Source organism: Lygodium microphyllum, chromosome 6 (assembly GCF_053477565.2).
Source record: "Lygodium microphyllum isolate KBCC chromosome 6, Lygodium_microphyllum_v1.1.10, whole genome shotgun sequence".
NCBI lineage: Eukaryota > Viridiplantae > Streptophyta > Polypodiopsida > Schizaeales > Lygodiaceae > Lygodium > Lygodium microphyllum.
The window spans coordinates 49,090,954-49,117,899 of NC_141140.1; the positions used below are offsets into that span (position 1 = coordinate 49,090,954).

Below are 26,946 nucleotides of genomic sequence, written 5' to 3' on the forward strand. Positions count from 1 at the left end.
TTTTGTCGCGCCTATTTATCAAGGCGTTTGATATTTATTTATTATTTTTGTATGCGCATGGGCGCACGATTTAGATATTTGTATTTGGACATTGTATTGGGTATGCCTAACTTTTTGGATGCTCATCCATTAGCTTTATTTCTATTTGGCACAAAAGCAAACTCAAAAGCCAAAAGTGCGCTATTTTGTAATTTGGGCTATTATTTGAGCTTGAAGATGATTAATACATAAAATACATGCTTTGTTGAGCGCTCACACAAGGCATGGGGGAGATTGCACCCAATTGGTCTCTTGTTCATGTCGTGCAAGCTTTCTACATTGATTTGAGTGCAAAAAGTAGAGTTCTTTTATTCTTGGGGACCTTCTGACACTCACTACGCGCGCTTACGGCATCCGATCTGTGCACTAGTGGTATCAGAGCGAAGCTGAGATCGAGAGCTTCCAATTGCTTACCATCTTGCGCGAAGGCGAAGCTCCTAGAACGATCGAGCTCTACAGTCAGTTTCATCGCGAACGGTCGATATGGGTGAATTCCTGGCGGTCAAGAACCTCTATCTGCATCCTCTGATTGCGAAGGACCGGCCTGAGGAGGTGGAGGACCACTTCTACATCTCCTTCTTCAAGACGTTTTTTCAAACAAAGAACAGTAAGCTTCTTCCATATCCAAAGTTTAAAAAGCTTAAAGTCAAAGCTTAGAATTAAGCTTTAAAAATCTTCATCCCATAAAATCGATGACAAGCGGCAGCGGCATCTTCTTGTCAGAATTGGCGCAAAAAAACACCCCCCCTAAAAACGAAATTCACGACAGCCAGTCTCTACAAAGCTTAGTCACATAAGCTTTAAGTCATAAGTCTTCCAAGTCTACAACTCCTACAAGTCAACTAAGTCACAGAGGTCATTACTGACTTATTCAACTATCCTCATAAAGGCTGTTCCTACGCAGAAGCACAGAATCACAGAATTGCTCCCTGGAAGACTCTGTTCACACACACAGACTTGCTGAACCAGTTTCAGCAAATGCAAAAGTTCATACGCAGTTTCTACGAAGACTACGAGCATCGCAATCACAAAAGACAAAGACCGTAATAGCCAAACAACATTTATAAGCCTTGTATACCCGACTTTGAGCTACGGTCATCCCGCTAATCAGATTTTGAGAGTGTGAGTTCTTTTGAATTTTACAGGATGACACAACAAAACATGGACGATTTAATGGCTAAAGGTGATCTTCCCGAACCAACGATGGAACAAAAATTGGATTTAATTATGATGCAGCTTGATGAAGAACGAAGAGCTCGATAAGCTTTGCAAGTTCAATTGGCCAATTTGCAATGATCTACCACCGACAAAGATGGACCGCAACCTGAAGATCTTATACGACGAACCATCAATGCGACGCTCGAAGCTCAATCCATCCGCAAAGAAACAAAGATAAGTAAAAGAAATTTTAAATTTCGTACTTTCAATGGATCTCGAGATGGAAAGACTGTACTTGCATTTATCAGTTAGTTTGATGATTAGTTTCATGAAGAGACATATGCTGAAAAAGACAAAATTAAATGTCACTAATCATTTAGTCGATCGAGCATCTCTATGGTGGACTATGGTTCGTAAGAGCATTGATTGTCCCACTACCTGGGAGAGTTTCCAAAAGAAGTTTTTGCAGAATTTCCTTCCTCCTCAATTCCATGAAAAAGCCATAAAGCAATGGGATCTTCTACAGCAAAGAGATCGTGAATCTATTTCCTAATATACTGAACGTTTTTGCAATGTCCAACTGCAACTCTGAATGCTCGAAGATGTACCTGAAGCAACTCACAAACGCAAGTTTATGTCCAGTCTACTTGGACATTACTATGCTGAAGTCAATATGTTCAAGCCTACAACCCTTGAAGATGCAATTTCCTTGGCTCATGACACTGAAGACAAGATTTGAGGAAGAGACAAGCATCCACAACAATTTCAAGCAAATGGTAACTATGGTTCCAAACAATTCAATTCAAATTTTAGAAGATTCAATCAAAGTCGTTTTCCTCCATCTTCATTCCGTAAGTCTTGGACATGACCACCTGCTTTGCCATCAAATACCAATCCAAACCCTAAGCCATCCTCACAGCCAAATCCCAATATTCCTAGACTTCCTGCCATTGCCAACAATGTACCTAAAGCCAAACCAATAGTTTGTTACAAATCCCATCAACTGGACACCTAGCAGCCAATTGCCAATCAAAAAAGCCACCTGTCCATATCAATTATCTTGGAGCAATGGAAGAAGAAGAACGTGAGGAAATTCCTGATTTTACGGAAGATGATGACGACATTGGTACTACTTCAGATACTTTTCCAGGTATGCTAACTCCACATTCTTTGTTAACAATGAAATGTTTTGTGCATGGTAAAGAAAAGATTATTTTGCATGATGATGGTAGCATACATGATTTTATTTCTGCAAAGTTAGTGAAAGAATTGAATTTGCAAACTGTTTTTACACATTATCGCATTAAAGCAGCATTCCTAGGCACAAGATATAATGGAACACAAGAGGTGCATAACTTAGAAATTAAAATTGGTGAATACACTGAACGTAGAAATTTCCTAGTTGTACCTTTGCAGTCTAGTAATATTATCTTAGGAATGCCTTGGCGTCATCAGTATAACCCTGACATAGATTATTCTACGCATTCAATTAAAATTTATTTTCAAGGAAAACAAATTACATTGCATGGTATGCACACTTCTAATAATTTTCCACTGCTTACTCATACTCAAGCTAAACGTGCATTACGTAAAAGTAGTAAATCTTATTTAATTTGGGTGAATGAACTTCAAGCTAAAGAAAAACATATGCATCCTAGGCATACACAATTTCTTGCTCAATTTAAAGATTGTTTTGCTGATGATTTACCACCTGGACTACCACCTTCACGACCTGAAGATCACAAAATAGATTTAATTACTGGTACACAACCACCATGTAAAGCACCATATAGGCATAACCAAATTGAACAGAAAGAAATTCAAAATCAAGTAGAGGAATTGTTAAACAGAGGATTAATTAGACCTAGTAGTTCTCCATTTGGCGCACTTGTTTTATTAATGAAGAAGAAAAATAATACTTATCGCATGTGCATTGATTATCGTGCCCTAAATAAAATTACAGTTAAGAATAGATATCTAATTCCTAGGGTAGATGATCTTATGGATAAACTACAAGGTTCTGCCATATTCAGTAAGATAGATCTTAAATCTAGTTATCATCAAGTAAGATTAGATAAATCTGATATATTCAAAACTGCATTAGAACACAATTTGAATATTATGAATTTTTAGTGATGCCTTTTGGTCTAACTAATGCACCTGCTACATTTAGTCGCATGATGAATCGCATATTTTTGAAATATCAACATTGTGTTATAGTATTCTTTGATGATATATTGGTATTCAATAAAAATGAGAATGAGCATTATGAACATCTGTCTTTAGTTTTCAAGTTGTTGAAAGTTAATCAATTGTATGCTAATCCAGAAAAGAGTGAATTCTTTCAAACAGAAATTGAATATCTAGGACACATTGTTTCATCAGAAGGTATTAAGGTTGACCCTAAAAAGATAGAAGCAATTTTAAATTGGCCCATACCCATAACATGCATGAGTTACGTTCTTTTCTAGGTCTTGCTAGTTTCTACAGAAAGTTTGTGCGAAATTTTTCATTACTTGCTTTGCCTTTGACTAAAATTTTAAAGAAGGGTATTGTTTATAACTGGTCTGATAATCAACAAAAATCTTTTGATTTATTGAAACATGCATTAACCCATGCTCTTGTATTACAACTACCTGATTTCAATAGACCATTCTTTTTAGTAGTTACTGATGCTAGCGGATCTGGAATAGGAGCCGTACTTATGCAAGATAATCATCCCATAGCCTATTCTAGCTGTAAACTGAAACTATCCGAACTTAAATATTCTACATATGATAAAGAATTGCTAGCTATAGTACAAGCCTTACGTCAATGGAAACATTACTTAATGGGTTCTGAATTTATGATTAAAACTGACCAACAAAGCATTAGACAACTCCTTAGTCAACCCCAAATATCTGACCGACATATTAAATGGGCAGCTTTCATTCAGAGTTTTCATCCTCTTATACAATATCAACCAGGTAAAGAGAATATTGTAGCCGATGCTTTAAGTAGAAGACTGACAATTCATAATATTTCTGTTATATCATTTGATTCTCTTATCCCTATGAAAGATACTTATCATCAGGATCTTACTTTTCAATCTGATTGGAATAAATTAGTTGCAAATAATTGGATTCCTATTGATTCACTGTCTTACAATAATGGATTCATGTTTTATGAAAAGAGATTATGTGTAACAGTTCCATTTAGATCTTTTGTTTTGAATGAGATTCATTGTCCTCCATATCAAGGTCATAGAGGTATTATATCTACTTTGCGTACATTGACTGAAGATTTTTATTGGCCACATATGGACACTGATGTATCTAACTTTGTTTCTGAATGTTTATTTTGTCAAAGAGTTAAAAGACACCATGGTAAATAATATGGTTTATTGATGCCCTTATCTATTCCATCACGACCATGGAAACAAATTTCTATGGATTTTATTACTGGTTTACCTAACACTAAAGCTAACCATGATATGATTTGGACTGTTGTCGATAAGTTTAGCAAACAAGCATATTTCATTCCATGCAAGAAAACTCTAACTGCATCTCAAGCAACTCAATTATTTTTGAAAATTGTGTTTGCTAATCATGGTTTACCAAAAGTTATTATTTCTGATCGTGATTCTAGATTTTGTAATAATTTTTGGATTACTTTGTTTGCTAACTTAGGAACAAAGATTGATTTTTCATCTGCATTTCATCCTGAAACAAATGGTCAAACAGAAGCTACTAACAGTACTATTTTAGATCTTTTACGTGCTTACACTATTTCAAAACCACATACATGGGATATGCATCTACATTTACTTCAGTTTGCATATAACAATACACCACACATAGCTACAAAGAAAGCACCATTTGAAGTTATTTATGGTTATAGATTGCCTACACTTGTTGCATCTTTATCAAATAAAATTCAGAGTGCTGATGATCTTGCTAACATGCATGCTACTATTTTTTATGAAGTTAGAGATATGATTGCCAAATCCCAGTAATCATATACAAAACAAGCAAATAATAAAAGACAGGCCATGAATTTTAAAGTTGATGACTATGTTTGGTTACGTACCACCACATTGGAAAATTCACAACACCTTTCATATTAGTTTATTACGACCCTTTAGAGGCCAATTACCTATACACCCTGTCTATGAAAATCCACCTTTGTTAGATGAAGAGACTGAAATCCTTGAGCCTGAAGCTATTATAGATACTGACTTTATAACCACTAGAACTGGCCGTAGATACTCTAGATATTTGGTCAAGTTTAAAAACCATCCTGTTGAAGAGGCCCATGGATGCACGCTAGAGACTTAAATGCTTTTCCCACTCTGTTAGCTCCACATTGAGCTAATAGCAATTGAGGTCAATTGCTATCCCACCCCGGGGGTATGATGCCAGGAGGCATATTACATGGTGGATTCCATGAGGTTTTACGGTGGATTCCGTAAACTTTTATTTCCGGGACTCATACATAAAGTGGATTCTTTGTGCGAGAAGTCGATGGGGACGCCTATCCTTTTCGGGCGTTTTGTTAATTTAGTGTGTACATGGGTGATTCCATAGCGGGTGATTCCGCAAAATACATATTTAAATTAATAAATGTTTATGAGTTTAGAGTGCGCACTCGTGATAAATTAAGGTTAGGATTGATTCCTAACCAATTAATTTATTTATGTAGCTGAAGACTGCTAGGTATTCACTTTTGTCGGTTTAATTGTATTATTTTACTAACAATTGTGAATGCTTCAGTTGATGTGTAGAGATAGCAGCAGTGGCAGTGGAAAGCATTGGAGGATAGCGTGTATTCCAGTTATTGTCAATATTTTGATGGGCGCATACCTTAGGCATGGCGCCTATATTTTTATCGCGCCTATTTATCAAGGCGTTTGATATTTATTTATTATTTTTGTATGCGCATGGGCGCACGATTTAGATATTTGTATTTGGACATTGTATTGGGTATGCCTGACTTCTTGGGCACCCGCCCATTAGCTTTATTTCTATTTGGCACAAAAGCAAACTCAAAATCCAAAAGCATGCTATTTTGTAATTGGGCTATTATTTGAGCTTGAAGATGATTAATACATAAAATACATGCTTTGTGGAGCGCTCACACAAGGCATGGGGGGAGATTGCACCCAATTGGTCTCTTGATCATGTCGTGCAAGCTTTCTACATTGATTTGAGTGCAAAAAGTAGAGTTCTTTTGTTCTTGGAGACCTTCTGATACTCACTACGCGCGCTTACGACATCCGATCTGTGCACTATTATTACTCTAAAACCTCTTCTAATTGGCAAGTTAATCATTTTCTTATAAGTGCCATTTTTGAAATGTTTTTGGCCCTATTGGATCATATGTTTTCTATGCCATAGCAATCGGTCCTCTAATCCAATCAGAAAATGTGTTGTGTATCAATCTCTCAAGGATAATTGATAGTGTTATGATAAATACTCAATGTGTTGCAATTGAATGTTATGGAAAACTCTCTTGGGTTTAGCTCACAAATGTAAATAGGTCTAGGCAAGTAGGCTTTGATAGGGTTTGCTAGCTCAAGTAGCTCAATCTGTGAGTAATTCTAGTTGTATACGCTATTGAAATGGTTGGCATAATTTCTAGCTTCTAGCTCAGCCCTTAGTCTTATGTCACTTGGATGTGTCCTTCAAAATTGAAATATAATATTCTTGGCTCATGTTGTTTTCTCCTTTGAAAATGCAAACAAATAATGCCTAAGGTGTATTGTGGAAACATAATGTGTCATGCTAGAGTGTGATGGATATGGGACAGTGCTTTTGAGGAGTCACTGGCGCCCTAATTTAAGTGCACCTATGAGAGCCTTATCTTAGGTGTGTCTACAAGGACAAGCATAAACAATACATGATTATGTGTGAATTATCTCTATTTATAAGTGGAATGTAGGTCTACTAACCGTGAATGTGCATGTACACTCTAATATACAAAAGGATAGCATGAGTGAGGTGTGAGAAATCTAAGTTTGGTATGACTAGACCTATTGTTGAGCACCTAACTCTATGGGTGTAAGTGTGGTATAGGTAGGTTAGAATTTAATGTAAGGAGATAGGTAAATAGTTTAAGCAATAGTAGCAACATATTGTTTAAGTAATAGTAGCAACATATTATTGCACTACACTCCCATCCAAATCCAACTAACCCCATCATAAATGTTTGCATTGTTCTCATTAGCAATTTGGATATGGAAGATGAGCCTCTTATTCTAATAACCTACCTTCATATCTACTTTATAATAACTAAGTCATGTTGGTGGCTGACGCACTTCCCACTGCTATTGGAAAAATTTAGGCTAGCCATAGCTACAACCCACGGATGCAGAGATAAATCCATATGTAAGATGATCTTACTCTCCTTATTGTGTAAGTGTAAATTGATAGTCACCATTGATAGTGAGAATAGTCCACTCCTCTTCTATGTTCTCTCAAACTTTGGGCAGAGTGGCACTAAGGTTCTTTTGGTACAAATGTTCAAGTTCTTCACTAATTGCAATGTTAACTATGTCAATAATCGCATCTATCTATAGTTAGTAGATGCATGTGTAATCAAAACCTTCAATTCTTCCAAAGAGGTGCAATCCAAGCCTACTCAAATCACTCTTATGTCTCAATCCGATCAAACACCTAAAAACACAATGCTCTTGATCTAGCTCTTAAACAAGCAAGCCCACAAGAAGTCACATGTGAGCTCCACCATTCATTGAAAGTGGTAGTTGAGAACCTCCTCACAAAACTCTTCACATCGCATGCTAGGAAAATGTCATCAAATACATGCTTATCAATGTCACCATTCCCATAGTAACTTGCATCCAACCTCTCAATGGATTCCAATGGCCCGTCTTACAGCATAGGGGTATTATGAAGACTATACAAACTTTGGCTACTAAAATAATTTGTGGCTATACACAAGGCATCCTAGCAATACATGAACCATCACAGCTATTCTGACGATATCCAATAAACCAAACAAACTAGTTATTAACACTATGCTTAATAACAAGGTCCCCATTAAGCCTTCATACAATACTCCTACTTAGGAAAAAGGTTTATCTAAAGATCCACCACCTACAGATTCCTTAGTCAACATGACTTCTCAAGACTCTAAATAAGAGGATATCATTTTTTATGTAAACTAAGTTCCCACATATGAGTGGATATAAACTTCTCAAGCCTCTAAATAGCATACTACTACTAGGGAACTCATAGCCAACTATAGTCTCAAACACTACATCAGAGCCACTTCCACTCATATCCACTTTTTTACTCCAGATTGATCGAGGACTATGATCAATCCATTAGATCTAGTAGATCTGGATACAATATAAAAACTATTATAACTATGATGAATAGGTGGCCAGGAGGCAGTCAATTGAACGAGCGAACAAAACCGAGCGAGCCCAAAAAAGCGAGCAAGATTCATAACTAGTTTCACCATAACTAGTTTCATCATAACTAGTTTCACCATAACTACACATAAGTTCTACTGATAAAAGTGACAATAATAAAAGTTGCTTCCAAAGTATCAGAAGTTTGAATGCTCACTAATCATCATAGGGATTGTCCACAACTTACACTTTGTAGGCATCTAGTTCTAGCTCCTCATCATCAAGACCCAAGCGTGCTCTCTTTGCACCTACTTCTTCTACAAGAGGTCGAACCACAACATCGACTATATCTTCACATATATCAAATGAAAAACATGGACGAGAAGATGCTTGGCATGCATGCATCAGAGGTGCAGTGCCACACTCCATCTCCAAAATCAATCCCGATGGTGGACACAAAAGATCTAATACACAGAGCAAGAATACAAGTGATCTCTGAAGACCTCCACGCCAAAGAGTCGAAGAAGATGGTCGTGCCAATCTATTTCTCTCTGGAAGGTAATGGGGCCAGCAGTCACTCGAAGGATCAATTTGCAACTTACGGAATTGAGAGTTGCTCTCTCCAAGAAAGGTGGGTGGATGACATCCACTACGATGAGAAAATACCAAAAGAGAAGATCGGCTCTACATAAAGCATAAAGGTCAAATATGTTCATTACAAGAATTACAAACCAAAAGTTTAAGATCACTTACTGACACCTCAAGATCGCATTGTTCCCCATAGCCATATGGAAGCTTGTCAAGCACAAAAACTCGCCTGACAACTTCGAGACCAAGCACATGTATGTACTTCTCAAGCCAAGATAATGCATCACCTATTTTATCAAAGAAAAACTTTACTTTCTTGTTTAGTTAAGTACTTATGCCAACACACATTGATCAGGACAATATACCTGTCAAAGTAATCCAAGTAACTAACCATCCACTATCTCCCAAAGAGGCAGCAGCAACTATAATTCCTAGGCGAATGTGTGCCTCCGTGAGCATATTCCAAGCAGGCAAGGTGGTTTCTTTATCAATCAAACATCCAGTAGGAAAGTCAATGAAGACAACATCGCAAGCCCATTTCACATGCTTCCCATTCCGTACATATGTCATATCATGTTTTGCAAGCCTAGAAAAGAACTCATGTATTGTCTTGTAAGCATCATTTTTTCTCCCTGCAATAAAATCTTGCCCCATAGAGATGTAGTCACCCATCATGCACCCATAACTTATCACGTCATCATCTTTATTGGAATGCATATCATTTAGTGGGCAAGGAAGAAATACAAATGGAATGATCTCCTTGATGGCAACCCTTTGCCCTGCAATAAACAAGAATATATGAGTATAAATTGGATGCAACATGTGTTATGATCTCTAATGATATAATCTATTCCACCTCCCTGGACGCTACTCCTTTGCTCCACTTCATGTTGTTTGGGACTATTGTCTTCTCTCTCTTGCATTGCTGCAGCACAAATCATTTGCAATGATTCGCATTTTAACAAGGAAAAAAAACTTCAAAACCATTGCACCCAAAATATAATCTTACCATCACTTTCTTTCTTTGTCTCCTTTTTAGACCGTGTATTGCATCGATCCCCAAGAGGTGTATCAACAGATTTTTTGGAATGCACTTTGTGCAATTCCTTCTCTCTTTCCAAAACATATCCACTTCCAAGATCCACCCACCAAGGGCAATGGTCGATCTCCCAATCAGAGAGATTATGCATGCTCTTGGGATACATGCATACTTCCTCATTATCTCTGTCAATCCATCCTTTGCAATGATCTGGAACCCTGGCTATCTTCTTCTCTCCAATCAAATGAAGTAGATACCTTTTGCATGACATATTAGCACTAGCTATTAAAATAAACAAAGAGCAACTAAAGTTAAGCTCATTATGGCAAAAAATCTACATGTAGACAACTCGATATGCAGACATTATGATTTCATTTCTCTTTTGGCGCTGAGGACCTTCCACCTTCTTTGATCCTCGTGCATCTATAGCTTGCTCTCTTGCTCTTACGTGAGCAAACATATATTTTCTAGTCTCTAATTTCACACCCTCCATGTAATCATGTAATAAGTAATCCTGTGGAAGATCCAATGGTGTACCTAAAACACACATTTTTTTCAAGTCTTCCAATGCTTGAATAGCCTCGACCTCAACCTTTTCCAAAAAGCACTCCCGTGTCAACCACCTTAACAAAAAAAATCAAATCTATTAGTATCACAAGATACACATGATACTAGCAATATCAAGACTACAAAAGCTTTCAAATTGACACTTACAATATGTACTCATTATCCAACGATGGCATACCATACATATCTTTTAATCTCTTGTTTGCATCCAAGAGAGAGAGCATCACCAATCTTTTTTCTTCCCTCATATCAGCATTTGCTAGGAATTTCAACTTGGCAATAGTAATCACTGAGTCTGGGCTATCAAACTTGAGTGCAAATATTCTATCCAACCATTGATCCCCTAGCTTGGGATCAAGCACATTAAGAACTTGCAAAGTGGATAAGAAACCTATATTTAGAGATTTACCTGTAATGGGGAGTAAACTAAGAAGCAAAAGGGCCATACCATGCCCATCTTGTCTGCCAATCTTTTATGTATCTTGGCACGTTCCTTTTTCAATGTCTCCTCTCTGTTCTCAATAGAGACTGTGTTTAATACCAAATCCTCAACCTTTTTGAGTTCTGAAGTATACTCAACCTTCACAACAAAAGAGAAGCTTTTAAATTTTACCCTAAAAAGGAAACTTATCTATTATAATCCCTCTTAATAACAACCATGACATGTATTACCTGAAATACGAATCTTGCCAAGTACCCCCTTATCAGTGGATACCATTTTTGTTTTCCCTTGACACTGCTATCTTTTGCTCTCAAGGACTCCAACAGTTTTAATTGATCCTGGGGTAAGGCACTCAAGAATGCATTGATGTCACACTTGAAGATATTGTTGCAGTTCCAAAGTACATCCTGCAAGCTAGGTTTCACGATGGCATACTCGTTCATGCTAATAAAGGAAAATTTGTAAGATTGAGTTCTATAGATAAAAATATAGACGTCAATTCATTGTAACAAATATTGATACACTCACCTATTGACTCTTTGGAGTCCAGCGAGAAGAGCAATCTCTGAAATCCGTGTGGGATCAATAAGATAACAAACAACCCTGACATGGCGAGCTCTTTTCTCTTTGTACATTTGTGAGATCAACTCCATCCAAGCAGTCAACTGATGATTTCCTTCCCATACGTAAAATATTTTACCAGACAAGAACCTGAACTCTGGTTTTGCCAAGACCTCCTTCTCAAATTCTGCATCCACTTCACGCCATAGAGGAGACCAAGTTGACACTATGGTAGGGGTCACTAGTGTTTCTTCTCCTTTATACTTACATACAGACACAACAAATGAGCCCTTCTCTGATAAATAACCCTCATATTGAAATGCACTTTTTAAAGAGGACATGTCTGTACGGATCCCTCTAACAACAGCATGTGCAATCATACGACACAAGGGGATATGAGGGCAAACTTCTTGAGATAGAATACTACATTGACTTATTACATCTCCACATCCTACCATTTGCATATCAATATCGGAAACCTGGCTTGTTGCTTCCTCATCTTCCTCCTGTACTAGTTGAGACCCTTGCCCCACCACTGTGTCATCTCCTTCTTCACTTTCTTCTTGCAGTTGAGGATCTGAAGTCCCCACTACAACACTCGAAGTCTTTTCACTTTCTATAGTTGGTGTACCCTCCTCTAGAACTGTAGAGAGTGATGATCCACGAGTTCTTTTTTGTGGATTGGCTAAATTATCTTTGGATGATCTTGCATGACCTTTTCCTCTGGCCCTTCATGGAGACATGACTGAAATACCACATAAAAGAATCTGTACATGTGTAGCGCTTGAATATATCTATTTGTATTACTTGAATATACACAAAGAGTACTTGAGATTGGATTTTCAAAATACCAGCAATATCTCTGCTGAGATGCTCAACACAAGTAGATACGTGTGAGAGACTGGATCGTTTGACCTGCAACATTCGAGAAACAAAAGTCTCATCTCACTCTGGCTAAAAAATGCAAGCATTTTAAAACATTGTTACAAAATGCAAACAAAGTATAAAACACTGTTACAAAATACAAAGCACTGAGATTGTAGAGAGTAATCCATTATTAAACGGCCAAACATTGCAAGTATAATGGCAGATAATGTCTTAAACCAAGCAAATAATGTCTCAAACTCTATTCTTGGAGTACTTGGCAACTGTCCTGTAGATGAAATGTAACATTTTAGTTTGAAGAGCAAGTCTAATTACTATACTGGCCTTCAAACGTTGTCTGCCCAATCATAGACAAAAGCCTCATCCATTTTTTACTGCGTTTTAAAACGCACCCTAATCTAGGTCCAGTCCATGTAACATCCATGCAACTTCACTTGCTTGTATCATCCAACACTTTGTGCTCCACATAAAATGGCATCAATAGCTCTGCATACATTAGCATCATCCAATTTCACTACGTTTTAAAACGCATCCCTTTTCTCTGCTTGTAACAGATCATGAGCTATCCAGTCATACTGCAGAAGTTGGAATCCTTAATAGATGTGACATTACATTACGGGTTTCGCATGTTACTGCAATCCAAGCTCAAGAACTGTGTTTTAAAAGGCACCACTTAATCACCCAATTCTCTAGTCTCTGCATTTCCATTTCCTACTGCCTTGCAGGACTTGAAGAGGAAGCCCCATTGTGACTACGACTGCGTTTTGAAACGCACTTGAAACAGGCCATACATACTTCTCTTCTACCTACACGGACTGCCTCTTGCAAGTCTTCATACTTCTCTCCCGCCTACACGGACTGCCTCTTGCAAAGTTTAGAGGGCCGCCTTACTGTCCTTGCATCACTTGCAGATCCCCTGCTTTGCAAGCTACAGAACGCACATCAGCACTCTCTGATTGCCCACTGTGTGGTTATGAATTGCATTTTAAAACGCACCACTTAATCACCCAATTCTCTGGCCTCTGCAGTTCCATTTCCTACTGCCTTGCAGGACTCAAAGAGGAAGCCCCATTGTGACTACGACTGCATTTTGAAACGCACTTGAAAAAGGCCATACATACTTCTCTCCCGCCTACACGGACTGACTCTTGCAAGTCTTCATACTTCTCTCCCGCCTACATGGACTGCCTCTTGCAAAGTTTAGAGGGCCGCTTATTGGCCTTGCATCACTCACAGATCCCCTGCTTTGCGAGCTACAGAAGGTTATGAATTGCGTTTTAAAACGCACTAGTAAACCTTTTTGGAGCCAGAGCGGGCCTTGTGGAAGCCCCAACGTGACTGAGAGTGCATTTTGAAACGCAGCTGAAACACACACTCTAACCTCAAACACACCCAAGAGAGGAGAAGCACCTACCTTGTGGCTTTGATCGATGCAAGCTACAAGCCTCTGGCTCTTCACAGTCAACTCACAGAAGCAGCACCCCTATTGTACCTGCGTTTTGAAACGCACCCATATTGACACACAAAAAACTTGCTCTCGCTTGCTTGATCGGTCCGCCTTCTCCTCTGTGCGAGGTTGTTTTGGTCCTCCTTCTGCTTGCTTGTTTGGGGGGGGGGAGAGAGAGAGAGAGAGAGAGAGAGAGAGAGAGAGAGAGAGAGAGAGAGAGAGAGAGAGAGAGAGAGAGAGAGAGAGAGAGAGAGAGAGAGAGACCACACATTCTATTTAGAGGTGTCTTCTTCTCTGTCATGTGAGAGAGTGTGTGTGTGTGCCCGTGCGTGTGTGAAAGGACCATTAGTGTGAGAGAGTATTTGTGTGTTAGTAAATAAATAACACTAGAAGAGAGAGTGTGTGTAATGATTGTTGTTGAGAGAGAGAGAGAGGTGGAGTTAATGACCATCAAATGTGTTTGTGGCCATTCATGTGAATATTTAGTGCAGAGGGGGACTACAGTTCCTAATTAGAGGTGTCCTTTTTTTGTTGCAAGAGAGGGAGAGAGAAAGAGAGAGAGTGTGTGTGTAATGACCATCAATGTGAGAGAGTGTTTGTGTGTGCTAGTAAATAAAAACACCAAAAGAGAGTGCATGTAATGATTGAGTGTGTGTGTGAGAGAGGGTGGAGTTAATGATCACTAGACGTGCTAGTGACCATTAGGTGTGTATATTTAGTACACACCTATCATTATGGAAAAAGTAAAGGTTATTATTAACATGACTGTTTAACCTTGACAATTACTATTTTCATTTTGAGATCTATTTTCATATCGCCATCTTATTACAGTTACTTGAAGAACAACTCTTATCTTGTTCCCTTTGCATAGATTGTTCTTCAACTCTATTGAGGTTCTAACTGTGTCTATTGGCTTCTTAAGAAGACATTCACACAGACAGGACTATTTACCTATTTAGCAACAATGCCAAACACTGTGCAAATCAAATATGGTAGTTTCAGTACCTTGTCAATAAGGTATGACTCATGTTTCTGTGAGGTGGCATTGGAAGAGCTTAAGAGTCAGTTTGAGATTGGTGATGATATTGATGTGGAAGTGCAGCATGCAACAAGCCAGCCGGGTGTGTACACGACCATGCCATTGATGAGACTAGAAGATGGTAGCAAGGGATTCATACTAGATGGTGGACAAAGCAGTGTCTATAGTCTCCAAGTTAAGCACATCCCTCTTATAAAGCAAATGACTGACTCAATGAGTGTGCAAGTTCTACTAGATAGGCTTCCCTTATCTAGTTCTCTTCATGTTGCATACTCATCTGTCAAAGAGATACAAAAGGTGGATGAGCTACCAATTACATACAATGGCTACATTATGTTTGAGTTGCCACCTAAGCCGATCGAGGGCAGCTCAATGCATGGAATGGACCAAAAGAATGATGGGCACACATGGGCAAAGTACATTACTGTTTCTCAAGATTTCTTCAATGGCACGGTGAGGATGAGCAGATGTTGTGGTTATCTTAGATGCTTCTCCTTGGAATGTCCATATCTAGAGAGGACTGGTATTGCTAATGAGACCCAGTGGAAAGGTAAGTTGAAGAGGCCTCCTTCATCAACTGGCCCTCTGCAGCCTGAGGTTGGGACCCTGAGGTGTACACATTATGGAATGTCTCCTGAGTGTGTAAAGGCTTGTGTTGCATATATATACTACTGTATTCCCTTTGACAAAGTGAATACCACAAGATGTGCTATTCATGTTGGTTTTCATGATCACCCTGTGCAAGATGGCTCGTGTCAACAAAAGCAAAAGCAGATTGAAGACATGGTGCAAACTCGTGCACAAATAAATCCTTCCGTGTCATGTAAAAGCATTGAAGTGTCTGTTGGTCAAGATCTTGTGATGGAAATGTTGATTTCAAAAGAAGATTGCTCCGAGGATTTCAATGAAGCCAAGTTGCATGAGGTGCTGGAGAACCTTACCCCATTGTCTCAGAGAAGAAGGATGCAAAGGTCAGTAAACATTGCTAGAAGAGACAAGCGGCATGCTGAAGGCGGGCTTGATGCAATTTTGGCATTGAAAAGAAAGTGCATGTACCCCTTCTTTCACAGTATTTTGTTTCCGCAACAGCTTGGAGATAATGTCATGCCACACATATTCAAGATGTCTACAATTGGACTAGGCTCAGGAGTTGACCTTGTTAATAGAATGCAACCTGGTGGATCTTTGGGAGATCAATGGATCCACTTTGACCATGTGCATAGGGTAAAAGGTTGGAACACAATGGGAGCTCATGTTTATGATCCCCATATTCGAGAAATAATGACCATTGCAACCTGCGAGTTCAAAGTGGAGGATGAGCATGCACAAGTATCATTTTGGCAAATGTTAAATAATGTTATGATAGCAAATGGATTCTCTATCCCAAAATTTTGAGGTTTTATGGCAGATGTAGCACAAGCAAATTGGCTAGCAATTAGAATAGTCTACAATAGAGGACCAAGCAACATCATGCATGGCAAGGAAAGGACTTGCTCGTTTCATTGGGAGATGAGCATGGTCATGCATGAAAAGAGATGTGTCAAGGCCCCATATCTAGAGGAGCACAAACTTCTTTGTAGAAAATGGAAGGTTGCAAGGATAGAGCAAGAATCCGAACAGTGCAAAGAGGCACTCTTAAAGTTTTGGTCTCCTGTCCATGTAAAGGATGGAGAGCTCCCTGGATTGATGGCTTGGTTCCACTGGTGGGATGTCAGGGTTTCCCAATGGGGAGGGATGTTCATGGAGCAGCATGAAAATGCAGGGTTTGTGCGAACAACAAATTTATCGGAATGTAAGCACTCGAGCATGCGAGCAACTCATGGGCAATCTAAGTATGTCTCACTCTATGAGGCATGTAGTGCTGATTTGGCATTGGCTGTGTTGCAAAGTGCACACTACAAAGCATTTATGGAAGGAAAGCTTCTTGGTAGTGGACCAACCTTGCAAAGATTGAAAGAAAAAATTTTGTGTGGAGAATCAAGTGGTTCTAGTCAAAAGCTGATTGATCTGACACATGCAGTGCTCTCAAAGGCAGGTGTGCAATCACCAGAGATGTTTAAACCATAACAAGAGACAAGAAGTGTTAGAAGGAAAAGGGGTAACGTAGACCCAAGAGTGATCTTGCCAACAGATAGCCATAGACCTGAATATTCAACAGTGACTGTTGGCAAAACAATGGGGTTTAGAGGTGATGGAATGGAGTAGAATTTGCAAAAGGAGACAGAAATTGCCTTGAAGATATGCAAAGAGAGCACAGTCCACCCTACGCATTGGGCCATCAGAAGAACAGAAGCACATAGTCTTGTGACTTGTTTTGACTTCTTGGAGTCCAAGAAGGCTAGATGTGTGTAATATTTCCACACAATAAAAGTTAGTTGGTTAGTTTAAAAGTTAGTTAGTCAATTAATAAGTTAGTAAGATTACTAACTAAAGACTAAGGTAAAAACTAATTAACATTAATTATTGATAATTTTTATTTAATTTAAAATATTTTATTTAGAAAAATCAAGAGTTATAAATCCAATATTTTTCTCGGATTGGCAAGAACCGTAGCCACCCTTCACGTGAATTACAACGTGAAGGAGACTTATGAGTTATATTAATCACTAGGTTAATGTGTATAGTTTAGATGGTCCAAAAATATTAGATTTTGGGCAAAACTAGTATATTTTAGATATTTTAGATATTATCCTAAAAAAAGATATGGAGATTTTTAGAACTAGATGTCATTTAAAAGAAAAGACAAGTGATATTTTAGTTAGTTTGGAGATTTTATAAAAAGAAAAAAATAAAGAGAGGATTTGCAAAATCGCGCGCGCCGCGATCGCAGTTCACAGGCAGTGGACAGCACTTTGAACAGAGAAAAGAAGAAAGAGTGAACTAAGAGCTTTCTAACCAAGTATTTTGGGGTTTTACCCTCCTTTCGGAGCCCATGGAACCATCAAATTTATGATCTGAGCATCAGATCACTGATCTTTCCAAGATCCCCCTCCACAAAGAACTCCACTTCTCAACCACAAGCCCTCTTCTCTAATTCACTATAAATATGAGGCATGGGAGAGGCATAGGAAGCATAAGGATACCCCGAGAGGCTGCGAGAGAGAGATAGAAAGGAGGATACTCCTCCAAGAGATTGTGAGGAAGAGCTTGAAAGAGAGCTTGAGAGAGAGAGAGAGAGAAGAGTCACCTCGAGAGGCTACAAGGAAGAGAATTAGCTCAATTCCCTCTATCTCGATCCTCGACTTAACCATCTTCTCTTACGCTCTCCCATCTTGAATCTATTCCACCTCCTTAATCTCTTGAGTCTATTTGCAAACAATGGCCTCCAAGCGAAGAATGTCACGTGCGGATGACAATCTTGCAACTAGCAACAAGGCTTCGGGCAAAGGCATCACCGTCAATCCAACTGCGGTTCCGGTCGTAAGTAATGTATTTTCAAATTGATAGATGCTTGCTTTGATTCTCGTATGAGATACGTTAGGCTCCATACTATTGCACGAGAATAGGTCATGGAAAAGGATAAATTTCATCTCACCTACTCGGAAGATGGAGTTTGTGAAGTGCATATATCAAGGGAAGATAATTGCACCTAGGTACATATGACTTATTTGCTAGTAGAGCAATTACAAGGAAGAATTAGTCAAGCGTTATGAATGCCATAGTCATCAAAAGAACGACATTAAAAGATTGTGCACACAAGTGCTAGATTAAAGTATAGACAAGGGTTATAAATAGCATAATTGCTAAAAGAATATGACATTAAGAATTATGAATAGAGAAATACTAGTTTAAAGTCTAGATACTTCAAAAGTACTTAGCCTAAGAACCCAAATATTAAGAAAAACTAGATTCTAGCTCAATGCACGACCTATTGGAGTCTAATTACTTGAGATCATCTCGCACTTATCTTATTAAGTACTCACACGTTATGCCTATAACATGTTTGATATATGAGGATAATTTTCTAGTTGTCTCATGACTTGACTAAGAGCTAGTACAAGAAATTGATCATAAGGGTTAAAACTAAGATGTCTTGAGATCCGTCGGATAACGATGACTTTGCCAATCCAAATTCAGGGTTGGGTTATCAATCAAGGTAAGTGACCTATAGAACTTACATCATGAATAGTGTTTGAACCCTTAACATATGCCCTAGCCTAAGGAAGGAAGTGTTAAGAACATTTTTGCATAATATTGCTCTTAGATCCCAAGGGGGAGAGCAAATATGCAATGGAAAATATTATATCATCTACTCTTGCATTGTTTTGGAAAGAATGCAATTGGTTTTGTTGGTTGATCGAACAATATCCTAGATGCTTTTACATTCAACTAGTTATTAGTTGTTGTTTGGATGATTATTCCAAGTGCTTGTGATTTATGGTAAATGCATGGCAAGGGTCTGTGATGACAAGTCGCCATGGGAATAAAGGAATGTTTTCTTGGAAAATGATATTAGGCTGAATGCCTTGTTTGTGCTTGATTCTTAAAGGATTTAATTAAGGAAGGATATATTATACGGGTGGATCACCTCCATGGTCGCACCGCGTATTAACCCAAGAGGGCACTGCTCGATTTATGGGCCGAAGGTCGAGTGGTGAAAAGGCCAACCACAGGAATGATGTTTCGCTCCTAGATAACTTGCGGGTCAGTTGGAGCTCTGGACACCCCTTGCTAGGTCTAGAATGGAGTTGAAGACCTCCGTGGCCCCCAACATGTGGGCATGTTGGGAGATCCTATTCTAGATAAAGGATTGAGTTTTGTGGTGCCATGTGAATTGGACCAGTTACTTCTGCAGGGCAGAAGGGATACTTCTGTTGGACAGAATCGACACATAATTTCTCATGTATGGGCGGGAGACAAAGATTAACTTGAAGATAAGTTAAGGAACTTGTTTGTCAATAGATTGCTTTGCTCTATTTTTGTGTCTGTGCTATAAGTTATGCGAACGAACCCTGTTCCCTAAAAGGCTTAATTAATGAAGCTGACTTTAAGTGTCACACATAAATGTGGTAGGACCTAATTAGAAAACTAAAGCTATTAAGGGAAGCGGGTGGGCAGAGCCCCTAACGGGTCCGTCCTACGGCAGGGTGGTCCCAGAGAACTGGGAGGCTTCTCATAAGTTTTTATCGTCATTTGACCTTTAGGTATTGATAGGTTAGAACCCGATTCATGCCATTTTAGGGGATCGGAATGGGACTATGCCCTATGGGCAGAGAGGTTGAGCAGCGCATCCCTCTTGTTTCCCATTCTCTTTGAACCAAGTGCGGCATGGGTCTGCTTCGGATTGGGTATCTCTACGTAAAGTAGGATGTCCAAAACCAGATGCTAGAATGCTAATAGGAGACTTTAACAACTAGGAACCCGATTTTTAGGTCGATCCTAGTGGGTTCGGTCGTGAAGGTTGCGTTGTTGCGAGGCGGATTCGGGAAACCCTAGGTGACAAAAACTCGGAACATTCCCTGGGAGTGCCGGGCAGCAATGCTTAGATTCGTTTCTCGATAGACCGCTAAAAGAGTGCCTAGAAAGCCGATGGGCAGGCACCTCACAATGTGGGAAACTTTGGTAAGAATGCAACTATAGGTGTGCCTACACCATGTTTCAAAGGAAGGAGACGTTATAGTTCTGATGGTACAGTGGGACAATTCATATGGTTTTGTGGAAATGATGTTCTCCATACATGGAATGTGGATAGCTCAGTGATGGGAATACCAGGAGATGCTCCAGCGACATGGAAGATTTCTCAAAGCACCATGGTGACAGAGACAGAGAAAGCAAACTTGCAAAGAGCTGGATTTATTCTTGCAGAGAATGATGAGGTTGTGGATAGCTTCACATTTCCACGTGATAGGCCACCTCCAAGCCATGAGCGGCCACTGTGGAGAAATGGAAAGCCTGTGAAGTGGAGAAGCAAGTTATCTAAACAGTTTCAAGAACGAATAAATAGGGCAAAGTCAATGGTTGCAAAGGTTGTGAAAGAGAGTATTGTTACTCTTGGTGAAGCTCATGTTTACTTTCTAAAGACAGAAGGCTCAATAGCAGATGGGTTGACCTATTCTATCACTGTGTCACAATATCCAAGATGCTCATGTGAGGACTTTACTCAGCGAGACACGAAGAATTTGGTACACATGCCATGCAAACACCTATACTATGTCTTCATAAAGGTCTTGGGACTCAATGAAGTCGTGCATCAATTCATACACCAAGCAGCTCTTACTAAGGTGGAGCTGGCTCAAGCACTACTTCCAAGAGTTGGATAGTGCGCTTTTTGGTCTTGTGGATGGCCAAAGCTTTGAGGAAACATTTCCCTAAATGTTTTGTCATTTAAAAAAAGTATCCTTTCATCTTAAAGGTTTTATATAGGTAGATAAATCACTATGTTTAAGGTATTCAAGGCTAGGGTATTTTTGAATTCAACATACGGCCTTTTCTTTTTGGACATGTACAGCTCCTTTAATGAGCTTTCGTCTATTGTGTCCGTTTTGTTAGCTTCATCCCACTATATGGAATGATATAAGAAATACTTTTGTAATGTGAACTTGTTTTGTTCATTGGGAGACTGAAATTAGTTCCTCATCTATGTTTCAAGATCATACTATTTTCTTACCACCTTCTTTGTGAGATGAACATGGATTACACTTTTTTGTGTCATTATTGGGATGAGTTATGTGAGCTCTATGTGTGTGTCTTCATTATATTTAATTTTAATCTACAATTTTTATCTATATATGTCAGTGATGCTCTAGGGGTAGGTATGTTAGAAGGTAGCTTGTTGCTCGAATTTTCATGCTCGATTTTCTAGCCTTGCTTGATTTCCATTGCTCGCTTTTCTAGCCTTGCTCGGTTTTCATCGCTCGCTCTTTGGTTTTCCTCGGTGGCCAGCTTTGAGTTCACCTCAAAGCTAGTAGAAGTGACATTAGGCATCATAAGAGGATCATGAAACTATGTTAAAACATAGAAGAACCCAAGTCTCTCAAAGATTGGATGAGATTTTAGTGGTTAGAAATGGTGGAACTACAGTGAAAGTACTAGCCAACAAAGGAGTTCTCCTAAGAGCTATACAAGAAGAAGAGATAAGGGTGACAACACAAATCTTTCAACACCTCTCCACTTATATAAAACCTCAATAAATTGAACCAAGATACCTAGGTGGCTCCAAGAAGACATACTGAGAACCTAGTTAAGTAAGACTTAAATGCTTTATGGCTAAAACATGTCACATGACCCTTGGCAAATCCACAAAAAATCACTCCAAAAAATCAAAAAGTGAAGCTTAACCGCACGGAGGCCAAGCACAACATCATTAACTATGGTAGCTTGCTTATTCTCATCATTGATGTTGTTGTGGGGGTGCCCCTCAAGGAGATCTTGCCAACACTTATAAAGCCACATGCATTCCAAGGATTCATCTAAGAACACCACATAAAGAGAAAAGAGGTGAAGAGAAGAAGGAAGCCCCAAGTATACTAATAACACAAGCAAGAAGAAGAATCACAAAAGAGAGGAAGAAGTGATCTCATCTTTGGAGAACTCTAATGAAGGAGAGGAGTGACTGATCATCCACAAAAAGTGGTCAAGGAAGGAAAGGAAAAAACTAGAAGCCAAAATGAGACAATCACAGGAAGAGCATAAAGGGGCTATCAAAACATCTGTAGAGGAGCCCATATGTAGCAAGTGTTGAAAAATATAACATACATTAAACATATCATATGGTTGTATGAAATGGAAAAAAGGTTGCATGTAAAGTGTCCTTAAATCAAAAGTATATATCCACTTTGGGAGATACTTATTGTGAGTTGCGAAGAATGAACAAGATGACGATGATGAAGGATTGATCCTCCATATCTTATTCCATCTCCCTTCCGTTGTGCATCTAAATTGAATTATTTCAATTAGTATCAGAGTAGGAGTGTTGGGGTCAATAAGGATTTGGGAGAGTTGTGATATTTTCTTAGCATAGAGATAATTAGAACTCTAGAGGATATATGATTGTCACATAGACAATATGCTTTTGATATGTTGAAAAAGTATGGTATAGCTAATTGTAAGCCAATCTCGATACCTTTAGATATCAATGCTAAGGTTAGTACACGGATGTTAATCTAAAGATATCAATCCAAGGATTCATCTAAAGATATCAATCCAAGGATTAAGGATGCAACTATGTATAGAAAGATTGTGGGCAGCCTTGTTTATTTGATTATCACTAGGCTAGATATAAGCTACACAGTTGGTTTGGAGAGCCAATTCATGCAACTCCCATGGGAGCCACATTTGGATGTAGTATGACACACATTGTGCTATGCACTTGATCAGACTTGTTCTATGTAGCAAATGTACCCTTGGACTTACATGGTTACACAAATGCAAATTGTGCTGGTAGTATTTCATATAGGAAGCCTACCATTAGACTTATTTTTTCCTTTGGGAGTGGTGTTTTTACGTGGAGTAGTAAGAAAAAACCTACAATAGCACTTTCTAGTACTAAGATAGAGTACAAGGGTGCTATTGTTGTACCATATGAGGTAGCTTGCCTATGCAAGCTACTTGATGATTTGGGGATACATGTGTATAATAAGATTAGCATTGTTGTTGTGATAACCTTAGCAACATTCAATTGGTCAAGAACCTAGTGTATCATACACAGGCACCAAACACATAAAGGTCCATTATTATTTCATTTGAGGGCAGGTTCTAGCATGTGATATTAACTTGCTCCACTACTTTAGGACTATGCTTGGAGTATATGAGCCCATGCTGAGTTCATGTGGGAGGATTGAGATATCCAACTCCACATGAGCTTGCATCGACTATATGACTTGGTAATATGGTAGGACTTCAATCACTAGCATGTTAGGTGGCTGACATGGAGGATACACTAGTGATTCTACAGTTGGTGGACTACACCCACATAGTCCACTCTTGGTTATGCCACATTTATTGTGTCACCTCATTTATCCCTATTGAATTCACACTTAGTGGACTGTCACATGTACATATATTCTAGTACTTTAAAATTGGTATTTTATCATGTTGTAGATTAAGTTCTTTTGTGTGGAAGAAGAAGAAAAGTTCAACCCTACTTTTCTATGTGCTCAAGTTTCCATTGTGTATGTAATCTCTTGGTTGCTTTACCTCTCTCTTATCTTATCATTTTACACTTAGGATACACTACAATGTATTATGCACTATACTGATGCTCTATAATGTACTCTAGTGCATTCAACCTAGGTCACTACACTATATCATCACCCTAATGTATATACAAGAACCTTCTTTCCTCAATTCCAACCCCAACATCCACTCTATTCACTATACTAAATCATCACCCTAATGCACATACAATAGCTTTCTTTCCTCAATTCCAACCATGACACCCATCCTATTCACAAGGGAGGGTCAAAGGGTAGTAAGGGGGGAAGGCAATGCTATGCTAGTGCACTTACCACATCCCAATGTACACCCTTTTACACTTATGAACATACTTGTGCATTGGCACTCACCCTAGAACTTTGTACATTGCACTAAACCCACCTTCTTACACCCAGATACCCATGCACACCATAGTGTACTAGCTTCACCCTAGTGCATTGCACTATCACATGTGCACTTGTGGACAACACATTACCCAAGTGTACTAATACACCAGTGCTTGTATTCCAACCTTGATCCTAGTGCACTTGTACACTAACCCTCACCTTGCACATCCTCTTGTACACTATCCTTCTTGTACTACATGTACTTGCATGGTGCAATGTGCACAACCTAGTGCACTATCCTAGTACACATACACTTGTGCACTACCCCACTAACTATAGTACATGTAACACCCTACACATAGCCTTGCATAATCACTCGTACAACACATACACACAGTCTAGGGGCAAAAGATATTGCAAACTAGTAAGCATATTCATTTCTTTCAAAGACATATGCCCAAGGTGATGATGCCAAAGAGATACATGTGGAATTGCAACCACAACCAAAACATGGTCAATGGACCCATATACAAGCAAAGGATAGAGGGTACTAGGCTAGGGGGAGACAAATTTGGACCCTTTTGAGAGAAGTAGTTGGATCCATGTGATTATGATATCATTGATCATGTAAGCAAATGCTCTCCACAAGGCAAGAAGAACCATCCATGAGGCCTACATCATTCAATCCCACAACTAAATTCTTTTTCTTCGAGGCCATGATGGAAATATGATTTGTAGAAGAAGAAGAAGAACATGGCAATAATACTGGCTAGCAAGGGTGTAATTCTCTCTCAATTATGACCTCCAAGGGAGACAGCCACTTCCAACGAGGAGGGCAAGTACAACTCCGCATCAGAGGTGAGCTCTGATAGAGTGACCCCAAAATTCCTTGACCACTTGGGATGACCAAACACACCAAGGGGGACCTTCCAATCTACCTAAGGCACAAAAGGCTAAAGGAGGAGAGAAAGAAACAATCAAAGTCTTCAAATGTTGAATGACAAAAGAAACCCTAGGACTTGCCCAAGTGCTTCACAAAGTTCAAGAAGGGTGATTGAATAGTGGTGTTAGTAGGAGCCAAGTGGAAAGGGCAAGCAAGTGAACCCATTAGAGGACCAACCAGAAGACAAGCTTTGACCTATGTACATAGCAAATGATCTAATCCTCATAGATCTCTTACGGGAGTACACCGATGTGTTTGCATGGTCCTTAGACAAGTTGAAGGGAATAGATCTAAGTATCATGACTCATAATATTTCCATGACCCTTGATGCAGTACCAGTCAAGCAACAACCATACGCGATGAATCCTAAGGAAGCACATATAGTAAAGTAAGAGATTAATAAGCTAGTGAATGTAGGATTTATTTATGAGATACGGACTGGATATCACTCATAGTCATCATCATGAAGAAAAATGGAAAGATTCGAGTGTGCATAAAGTATAAGAAAGTCAATGTGAATACTCATTTTTAGATTGATTCTACTAGATCCCATTGTGCACTACTACCTCTTAGTGCACACACAAGTATACATCTCTGTGTGCCACACACATGTTTTCTTGCAAGAGTCTCTTTCCCCTCAATTCAAACCCCAACATCCACTCTATTCACAAGGGAGGGTCAAGAGGAAAGAGGAGGCAGGAAGATTACACCTTGTAGTGCACTAGTGTGCACTAGTATGTGTATGTGCACTAGGTTGCACACATGTGGCTTAGCACCGGTACTGTCACTGACACACAAATTTATGTGCACTTAAGCACACTTGTATGCATGTGTACTAGTGTATCCTTGTGTGCACTTGCGCCCACACCCTCAACCACTCTAGGTCCACTACTCATAGACCTTGCCTCCAACCTCCCTAGCACACTTGTGTGTGTCAACTTGAGTGCACTTATGCACATTTGCATGCACTTAGGTAACTTGCACTATGAAACGCACTCGTATATGCACTTAGGTACACTTGCACTATCACATGAAATTGCACGTGCACATGTACTTGTGTGCACATGCACTTGGCTGCACCTGTGTGCACTTGTGTATCTATCCTTGGTCACCCTGAACCTCTTACATATAAGCCTGCACCAAGCCTATCATTGTGCACTTGTGTGTACTTTCTTGCACTTGCATTGTGTACACTTTTGTGCACCTATGAGCACTTGTTTATTATTGAGGACACTTGTGCTCACATGTGCACTTGCACTTGCACATAGCCCACCACAGTGCATTGCACCTAGAGTTGCACATTGCATTACACATAAATTGTACTACATTTTCACATAGTCACTTGTGCACAGCATACACACACCATGCACTAACCTAGCACACTAAGCTCCATTCCTAAGTGCAT

General features: G+C 39.2%; 1 pseudogene; it reads right to left on the reverse strand.

The window, feature by feature from the left end:
• Positions 1-8,767: 8,767 nt before the first annotated feature.
• On the reverse strand, positions 8,768-13,379 carry LOC148034536 (uncharacterized; annotated as a pseudogene).
• Between the last annotated feature and the right edge of the window lie 13,567 nt (positions 13,380-26,946).